Source organism: Rhinolophus sinicus, chromosome 2 (assembly GCF_057876585.1).
Source record: "Rhinolophus sinicus isolate RSI-liver-muscle chromosome 2, RSI-T2T, whole genome shotgun sequence".
Lineage (NCBI taxonomy): Eukaryota > Metazoa > Chordata > Mammalia > Chiroptera > Rhinolophidae > Rhinolophus > Rhinolophus sinicus.
Window position 1 is genome coordinate 64770925 of NC_142502.1, and position 10032 is coordinate 64780956.

The window sequence follows — 10032 nt, forward strand, 5'->3', positions numbered from 1 at the left end:
AAACCATCTGCCAAGCTGGAAATTGATGAATTCACACATCCTCTATCGCTCCTTTATTCTGGGCTAATATCAATGAACTTTCCTAGAAGAAAAGGAGGACCACAGGGGAGATGGCCACATTCTCATTAACAGGTCGAGACTTTGGGCAACAGGAGGATAGAAGCGCGAGCCTTCCTAGCACCTTTTAGCAGAACTCCCTTGCCATAGCTCCTTAGCTACAAGTTCTTCTCCCCCCCACATGGGAATGTGGCAGAGAGCTGTAATTCCAGAATGCTGAATGAGGTCCCAGAAAAGTCTCTTTTCCTTATCCTGAAAGGCAGCAGGCCCCTCAGCCCTGCTGATGAGATTTCCATGAAACTTTTTAATGAAATCACGTAAGTTTTATGGAACAAAAGTCATTTACAAATTAGTGTATGGTAAATTTAATTATCTGGGTGAAAATAGATAAGTGAGATTATTGTTTGTGTTTGCATCTAAATAATTTCAGTTCATGATACATTTATTTTGCATTTTTAGAAAAATCTGTGTATCTAAATGAATTTAAAATTATGTTATTCAATTAATACATAAATTAATACATAAATTGTTTAATGTAATATATATTTATATTAATTAGAAAGTTGTCTAACCTAGATAATTTCTTTTAAGATTTTTATTAAAATGTAGCTAACACACAATATTATATTAGTTTTAGGTATACACCATGGTTACTTAACATTTATATACCCAAAGAAGTGATCACCATGATAAGTCCAGCAATTATCTGACAATGCACCACACTATCACAATGTAATTGACTATATTCCCTATGCTGTATATTACATCAGGTGTATAACATAGTGGTTAGACATTTATATAATTTAAGAAGTGATTTCCCCTAACTAGTCCAGTACCCACCTGGCACTATAAATAGTTATTACCATATTATTGACTATATTGACTATGCTTTACTTTATATCCCATTGAATTTTGTAACTTCCAGTTTGTACTTCTTAATCCCTTCACCCTTTTCACACTGCCCCCAACCCCCCTTCCATGTGTCATCCTGATAGATCTAGTACCCATCTGACACCATACGTAGTTATTACAATATTATTGACTATAACCCTAAATCCCCATGATTACTGTGCAACAACCAATTTGTACTTAATCCCATTACCTTTTTTACGTACCCTCAAACCCCCTCCCGTCTGACAACCATCAAAACATTCTTTATCTATGAGTTTGTTTCTGTTTCATTTATTTTGTTCTTTAGATTCCATTTTTAAGTGAAATCATATGACATTTATCTTTTGCTGTCTGAGTACACACAGCACAATACCCTCTAGCTTCAGCCATGTTGTCACAAGTGGCAAGATTTCATTATTTTTAATGGCTGAGTGGTATTCCATTGCATATATGTACCACTGCTTCTTAATCCTTTCACCCACTCAGGGACACCCAGGTTGCCTTCATATCTTGGCTATTGTAAATAATACTGCAATGAACGTATGGATGAACATGTGCCCTCGAAGTAGCATTTTGGGTTTCTTCGAATAAATACTCAGAAGTAGGACACTAGATCCTTTTTTGCCTTTTGCTACAGCCTTTTTTAAAAAGTATATTTGATATAAGTATTGCTTATACTGAATGTAAGTATTGCTACTCCAGGTTTTTGTTTTAGTTTGTTGTATTTTCATGAAATAACTTTTTCCATCCCTTTACTTTCAGTCTGTGTGTGTATTTTCATCTGAAGTGAGTCTCTTGTAGGCAGCATATGTAAGTTTCTTGCTTTCTTATCAATTCAGCCCTCCTATCTCTTTATTGGAGCATTTAATTCATTAACATTGAAAATAATTGTTGATAGGTATGTAGTTATTGCCATTTTATTATTCCTATATTTTATCTTCTAAAAAAATATTTTTTCACCCTAAAGAAGTTCCTTTAATATTCCTTGTAATTCTTATTTCGTGTTGATGAACTCCTTTAGCTTTTTCTTGTCTGGGAAGCTCTTTATCTGTCCTTCAATTCTAAATAATAGGTTTGCTGGGTAATCTTGGTTGTAGGTCCTTACTTTTCATCACTTTGAAAATTTTCTGTCAATCCCTTCTGGCCTGCAAAGTTTCTGTTGAGAAACTCAGCTCACAGTCTTATGGGCACTCCCTTGAAGGTAACTAACTGCTTTTCTCTTGTGGATTTTAAGATTCTTTTTTTGGTCTTTAACCTTTGGCATTTTAATTATTATGTGTCTTGGTGTGGGCCTCTTTGGGTTCATCTTGTTTGGAACTCTGCACTTCCTGGGCTTGAATATCCATTTTCTTTGCCAGGTTAGGAAAGTTTTCAGTCATTATTTCTTTAAATATGTTTTCAATTCCTCGCTCTCTCTCTTCTTCTGGTACCGCTATGATGCGAATGTTGGTACGCTTGATGTTGTCCCAGAGGCCCCTTAAACTGTCCTCATATTTTTGGATTCTTTTTTCTTTTTGCTGTTCAGTTTGGGTGTTTTGTGCTACCTTATCTTGTAAGTCACTGATTCAGTTCTCTGCTTCATCTAATGTATTGTTGATTCCTTGTAATGTAGTCTTCATTTCAGTTATTGTATTTTTTATTTCTGACTGGTTCTTTTTTATTTTTTCTATCTCCATTTTTATGTTTCCTATTCTTTGTTGAAGTTCTCCCTGAGATCATTGAGCATCCTTATAACCAGTGTTTTGAATTCTGTGTCTGGTATGTTGCTCGTCTCCGTTTTGTTTCGTGCTTTTCTATAGCTTAGTTCTGTTATTTTATTTGGGACATGTTTCCTTGTCTCCCCATTTTGGTTGCCTACCTGTGTATGTTTCTATATATTAGGTAGGGCTGCTATGTCTCCTGATCTTAAAGTGTCCTTATGTAGTAGGTGTCCTGGGGGGCCCAGTGGCACAGTCTCCCTGGTCAACAGAGCCCAGTGCTCCAGGTGTGTCCCTTGTGTGTGTTCTCTTGTTATTGTTGAGCCTTGGTTGCTGTTTAAAAATCAATGGGAGGGATTGACCCTCTAGCTCATTTGTTGTAAGGACTGGCCATGGCTATAGTGAAGGAGCCGTTATGGAGAGGCTGACCCTACAGAACAAGATTTGTTTGAACAGGGCTCTGGTGCCTGCCCAGTGTGCCCTTTGGGTATTTAGTCCTTGGAGGTGGCCAAGTGATGCTCCAGCTCTGTTTGAAGCTGGCCAGTGGGAATACCAGCCCCAGGGCCACCTGGGAGGGCACCCAATGCAGGCCTACTTCAGCCACAGACTGTGTCCTGGCTGGGGCCACCTGGCATGAGCCACAAAGCAATCCATAGATGACCATGATCCACGATGTGCTTGGAGATTCCTCGAGAGGCCAAACCATGAACCAAGGCTGGCTGCCACTAGTGCCAGGGTTAGGGCTGCTCAACCAGAGGTAAGGGACATGCTGAAGCCAAATGCAGCTTTTTTTGGGTTTTGTGAACCTTGAGAAACTTTAGGAATGTCTGCAGTATGAGCCGCAGGCAGTTTGTATGAAAAAGTCACTGGCTGTAGTTTGGGTGTGCCCCAAAATTGGGTAGGTTGCGATCTCAGAATCACCAGTGTGTGGTAAATAAATGGCGTTAGCCAAGTTGATGGAGACTCAGATGTGGTGTGTTCCTGTGTCTTCATGCTTGAAAAGGGGAGGGCTCAACATAGGAATAATGGCTTCCATCAGTTTCTCTGTCCAGGAGAAAGCTGCCCCTCCAGTCCTCACCTGTAGCCAGACAACTCAGTTTTTATCTGTATGTCTCTTTTGCTTTTCAAATTGCTGCCTCAGCACTGGAGCTCAGAGTGAATGAGTCCATCAGTGAGTAAGTCCGTGTGCAAGCCCTTCAAGAGGAGTGCATGGGAGTATAGCCACTGTTTTCCACTTAGCCACAAGCTTCACTGGTTTTCACAACCAGAAATTATGGGGACTTCTCTTCTAGGCACTGGAACCCTGGGCTGGTGATCCTGGTGTGGTGCTGGGACCCTCCACTTCTCTGGGGGAGACCCCCACAACTAAGATAGCCCTCCCAATTTTTAATGGTCACATGTGTTGTGGGACCAGCACATTCTGTGTCTCTGTCCCTCCTACCTGTCTTGAAGTGGCTTCTTCTGTATGTCATGTGGTGTAGGGCTTTGGTTCAGCAAGATTTCAGGCAATTTTCAATGATGGTTGTTTTGTAATTTAGTTGTAATTTTGATGTGGTCATGAGAGAAGGTAAGTACAGCATTTACCTACTCAGCCAATCTTGACCAGAAACCGCTCAGATTTCCATGAGTTTTTTTCCTCCCATTTCTACTGTCTTATTATTTCTCATCATAACTAACCTCGAAATCTTATCTTGGGTGATCTAGGCATTCTCCTGTGATCCAGTTGTCTGTGCCTACTTATAGGTCTCCAAATGCATGACCTGTGTTCTTGTTCTCTTGTCAGAAACTGCTCTTGCCAGGGTCATTCAAGGCCTGCCTCTATGAGTCACCCACTCTTTACCTCACATCACACTCTATGATTAGTGCCAACTTGCTTGTCTTTTCTAGACTGTGAGCTTTTAAAAGCAAGAACAGATTCCTTCATGTCTTAATCCTCATCCACACTGTGTAGCCCTGGACACCCTTGTCTCACCCATGAATGCCATCCGCCATTTTGCATAGCAGATATGGGCTCCCAGGTAAGGCACTATGAATGGAGGAGCATGAATCCCATAGTCCCCACTTGGAAAATGAATCTCTAATCATAATTTTTATACTTTCTCTTTTTATGGAAAGTCCCACTCTATAAAATTGAAAGGTTTGAGAAAATGTGAAGAAATTTGATCCTAGAGAACGAACTGAGTTGCAAAGAGAATCAATAATTCAACGACTAGATAATATACTAATTGTCTGGGGATTTGAGGAGAAAAAAATGGTTCTAGAGAGTTTGTGTGTGTAGGTGTTCCTGTGTATGTGTTCCTTAAAAGTGGATAGCTATGATTTTGTCTTAACATATGTGTGTTGTCCTACTTCATTTCTTAAAAAAAGAAAACAAATGGAGGGGGGTAAGCCGAATTTTCCTCATTTGAGCCACTTCTTAAATCAAACTTCTAGATTTCATATAATCTACCAGCTCTAGGCCAACTTTCTTTTGGTTCAATTTCTTCACACCTGAGAGTTTTTTCATGACAAGATCTTGCTGTAGGCATAGGAGAGAGAGGCTGGAAGAGGTTTAATGGAACATGTGGCACCTTTGGATACCCTAGTCTGGCTTTCACCTTCAAAGCCAGCTGTTTCTGAGCTAGGTTGATTGAGCTCTAGATAACAAGCTCCAGCAGCTGTATTAAAACTTGATAATGTACTGCCTCTTCTTTTGTCTTTATTTACAGAAGTCACTAGGGGTATAAAATAAACTTTTCTTTACCCAACAACATAAAAACATACTAGTTGTCCCTAATCAATTCCCTCCCCCATCATGCCCAACCAAGACCCAAGACCTTTCCATTACTTTCTCTTCTGGGAGGCAGTCTATGTGGCTTCCATTAGGGCATTGCTGTCCTCAGCCATGTGACAATCTGGTCATTTGGCCTTTCTTCCTGCCTCCTTAAAAATTGGTTTCTTGTGAGAGGCAGTGGGGTACAGTAGCTATTAGAGGGTGGTCAATTATTCTACTTTGATTTTAGGGGGCCAGCTTTTATTTTTAGCAGTGAGAGATCTAATTTTAGGGCACAAGACATAAGCAAGATTTATTCATGCTCAGCTCATGTGAGGGGCGATAGGGATGAAATAAAGTATTGTTAAAAGGTGGTTCATAAATCAATAAAAACATTTGAGTACTTACTATATGCATGGCCCTCTACAGGTGTCTAAGGCACTCTCCCTTAAAGATAATGTGGGAGAAAGATAAAATCCACAAAGTGATTCAGAGAGTCATTGGGTATCACATAGTCTATTGTTATCTGTACCAGGGGTGCTCAAACTTCAGTGTGCATGAGGACCCCCCAGAGAGCTTATTAAATCACAGATTGCTGTTTCAGTAGGTATGAACAAAGAACCAGAACCACTTGTCTATATGTGCCATAGGAGGTTAGAAAAAACAAGAAGCAGCACAGGCCCTAGTAGTGGAAAAGTTGAGTTAAGTGAGTGATTATTCTGGTTTCTTTGCCTGTGTGTTGCTCTAACTTCTTTAGGTGGGGCCTAGTAGGTCTTTCAGTAGATGGAGGAGCTCCAACTGGTTTTGACAGAGGACTGGGATATTTGGATAGGTCATGATCGAGAAAGCAGATATTATAGATCAGGGAAACCCTGTGAACAAAATCACTGCACCTGAGAGTACCAGATCATATGTCAATTTGAATCAACTCAAATTGGCGTAAAGTGTATGTCCTCTCACGGCAATGGTGGCACTTATTATCAGTATTTTAGAAAAAAGTCATGCTGGCTGGTACAAAATAAGAACCAGAAGGTTCTCAGCCTCCCTACATACAACTTTTAGGGCCTCTAAATACTGAGAAAAGTGGAATTTCAAATGTTCTCTAAATGTCCTGTTCACTTTTCTGGAGAAGCTGAGCTCCATTAAATTGCAAGTATAAGCCTTATCTCTCTCCCTCCTTTCCAATCATATGACCACTGTATTGAACAATGTCAATAGTAAATTCAGATGGATGGAAGGGCCTGATACAGATTCCCTCAAACCAAATAAAGTTTACTCTAACTTTTAAATATCTTTCAAAAGATATAGAAGAAATTTCGGGTGGGCCTGGGTATAAGCCTACAAGCCCCCAAACCTTACCTTAATGGTGGTGCATAGTTATAGACGATAAAGTCTAAGTACTTGAGGATGCCATTAGACTGATAGAAGCTCAATTTGTCCCCAATCCCAGACTTCTATACAAAGAGAGGTTCTGCACTAAGGCTAGTCCAGATGTGTGTCAGGGACCACCCCACCTGAGCTAAGTGCATCCCATCAATCCTGCAGCTGTACAGGCTATAACATGACCACAGAGGATGATACAATACAGCACCCTGGCCTGACAGCCATCCTCATTTACCCCCCACCCCAGCCTTCCATACCATCATAGCCTTGTCCACAACCTCCCCTGAAATTAGAGCAGCAAGCCTAAAACCATTATTGACATCATTCCCACAGGCCTTCAGACTAGCGCTAGGGCCTTTCCTGCACCTTCTTTTCTTTTTTTCCTAATCTACCCCAAATCTAGTAAACCCCTATGAAGTGTCAGGCACTCAGTTATGTGGTGTGGAGATTAAGATAAATAAAATCAAGTTTTTTTACAGTCTAGTAGGAAGATAAATGTATAGACAAGAAAGAGCAATAAACAGAGCACGGACAAGGTTCAGAGGTGGCCCAGAGAAGGACAAAATTAATCCTATTTGGGATTCTTCCAGAATGTGGCAGTCTTCCAGAAGAGGCAATTCTGAGCTGGGTTTGGCAGAATATGCAGAGGTTTTGAATGGAGGGCCCACAGGTTGGACACAATGATTCCAGGCACAGGGATGCGATGTGGAAGAGCACAGGAACAGGACTGCATGTGAGGAAAAATCAGGTGTGTTGTTAAATCATAAAGTGTGTATGTAAGGTGAGGAGGGGCAGTGAGTGAGTGATGGGTGATGGGGCTGGGAGTGGGCCAAAGACACCTTCACCCTCTTACAGTTTATTCTCCAAAAGGAAGCTGGAGTTGTCCTGGTAAAATTGGTAAACTGGAGGTCAGATTATATCTCTTTGTCAAAACCCCCTCACTTGGGGTACAAGCCCAAGTCTATGAGACCCTATGAAACCCCTGCATGATCTGCCAGTTTTCTTCTCTAACCTCTTGTCTCCTCTTTTTTCCTCTCCTCCTCCTTCACACTAATCTAGGCATACCGGCCACCGTGCTGGTTTCTCCACCACACAGAGTGCTCTGACTGGGCGTTCAGACTACTAGCTGTCTCTGCTACCAGGAATGCTCCTCTCAGATCTCTTTGTGGTTCACTCCTCACTTCCTTCCAGTCTGTGAGATGGTAGAAAATGTATATACTGGTCTTGGCCCCAGTTCCTGGCACTCCTAAAATCCTTGTAATTTCCCAAGTGATAAAAGCACCGGGAGCGTCTTTTGTTCTAATATTTTATCTTTGGCTCGGGTTCCTGACACTGAGCTCCAAAATCCTTTGGAATATCCTGGGTGATAGGATTGTCTTATGAGATGACTGGGGCTGGGGTTAAGGGGAAGCTCCTAGAAGGATCCTGGAGGGGGGCTTGTCACCAAAAAGACCAAGCCATGATTAGAAGCTTAGAATTTTCAGCCCCACCTCCTATCCTCCAGAGAGGCGAAAGGGGCTAGAAATGGAGTTAATAATTGATTGTGCCTGTGTGAGGAAGCCTCCATTAAAATCCCAGTAGTGTGGGGTTTGCAGAGCTTCCAGGTGGGTGAACACATTCACACCAATCGGGTGATGTCCTCCAATGCCACAGGGACAGAAGTTCCTGTGCTTGAGACACTCCCAAACCTTGCCCTATGTATCTCTTTATCTGGCCATTTGTCTGTAACCTTTATCAGAACCTTTCATAAACTGGTAAATGTGTTTCTTTCAGTTCTGGGAGCTGTTCAAGCAAATAATTGGATCCAAGTGGAGGAGGTCATGGGAACCTCTGATTTGTAGCCAAATTGGACAGAAGTTGTAGGTAATCTGGGGACCTACTACTTGTGATTGGCATCTGATGTGGGGTAGGGGATATTACCATGGGACCGAGTCCTTGAAGTGTGGGATCTGATGCTATCTCCAGGTAGATACTATCCAAATTGATTAAATTGTAGGACACCAATATGGTGTCACAGAATTGCTTGTTGTGAGGAAAAACCTCCACACATTTGGTGAGCTGAGGTGTCAGAAGTAAAGTGTTCTGTGTGAAAACAAACAAACAAACAAAACAAAAAACACAGGAAGTGTATTGTTAGGTTTTCTCCTCAGATGCCTTCTCAGTGAGCACTGCCCTGCTCTCTCACTTCACATTAACAGTACTTCTAGCCTATTCCCAGTTGTGTTTTTCTCCATAGCATTCATCCTAATTACTCAATAACTTACTTATTTTACTGTTTGTCTCTCCCACTGTAGTAAATACATCATTAGAACAGAGGTTTCAAATGTTTACAGTTTGTCTGTCCCACTGTAATAAATACATCATTAGAACAGAGGTTTTGAGTGTTTCGTTCACTGTTGTAACCACAGATTCTACAATAGTGCTTGACAGATAGTAAACACTCAATATGTATTTCTTCCATGAATGAATACCCAGCTTACATGCGATATCAAGGAGACAGGTTGAAATCACTGGAAAGGCATCAAAGAGCTTTAAGCAGGGGAGAAACAAAAGGGATTTGCATGTTTTCAGATCACCCTAAAGGCTGTGTGGCTTCTCTCTTTTTTTAAAAAAGATTTTTATTAAAATATAGTTAACATACATTATATTGGTTTCAGGTGTCCATAATAGTTATTCAATGTTTACGAGTGATCACCATGATAAGTCCAGCAACTATCTGACACCGTACCACATATCTCAATATTATTGACTATATTCCCCATGCTGTACATTACATCCCCAAGACTTATTTATTTTGTACCTGGAGATTTGAACCTCTTATTCCCCCCTTTTTAATTTTTCAATTATAGTAAACATTTAATATTATTTTATATTAATTTCAGGCATACAGCATAGTGGTTAGACATTTGTATAATTTAAGAAATGATCTCCCGATTAGTCTAGTACCCACCTGGAACTATACATAGTTATTACCGTATTACCGACTATATTCCCTATGCTTTACTTTACATCCCCATGACTGGGGTTCGTTAAACTGATAGTTTTCCAAGAAAGAGCACAATGTGGGCAGGGCTGGCTACTTTGGACAAAGTGTCTCTGGTATTGGGGGAATTGGACAGGGTGGGGTCCCAGTGAGTCAACAGGGCAGAGCTGTAAAGCTCATCAGACCAATTAGATTCAGATTTGGCCATAAGTGAAGGGGGCGGGCTCGACACAAGAAAGATGGTGCTAGTCTGCTGGCTGCACGGAGGA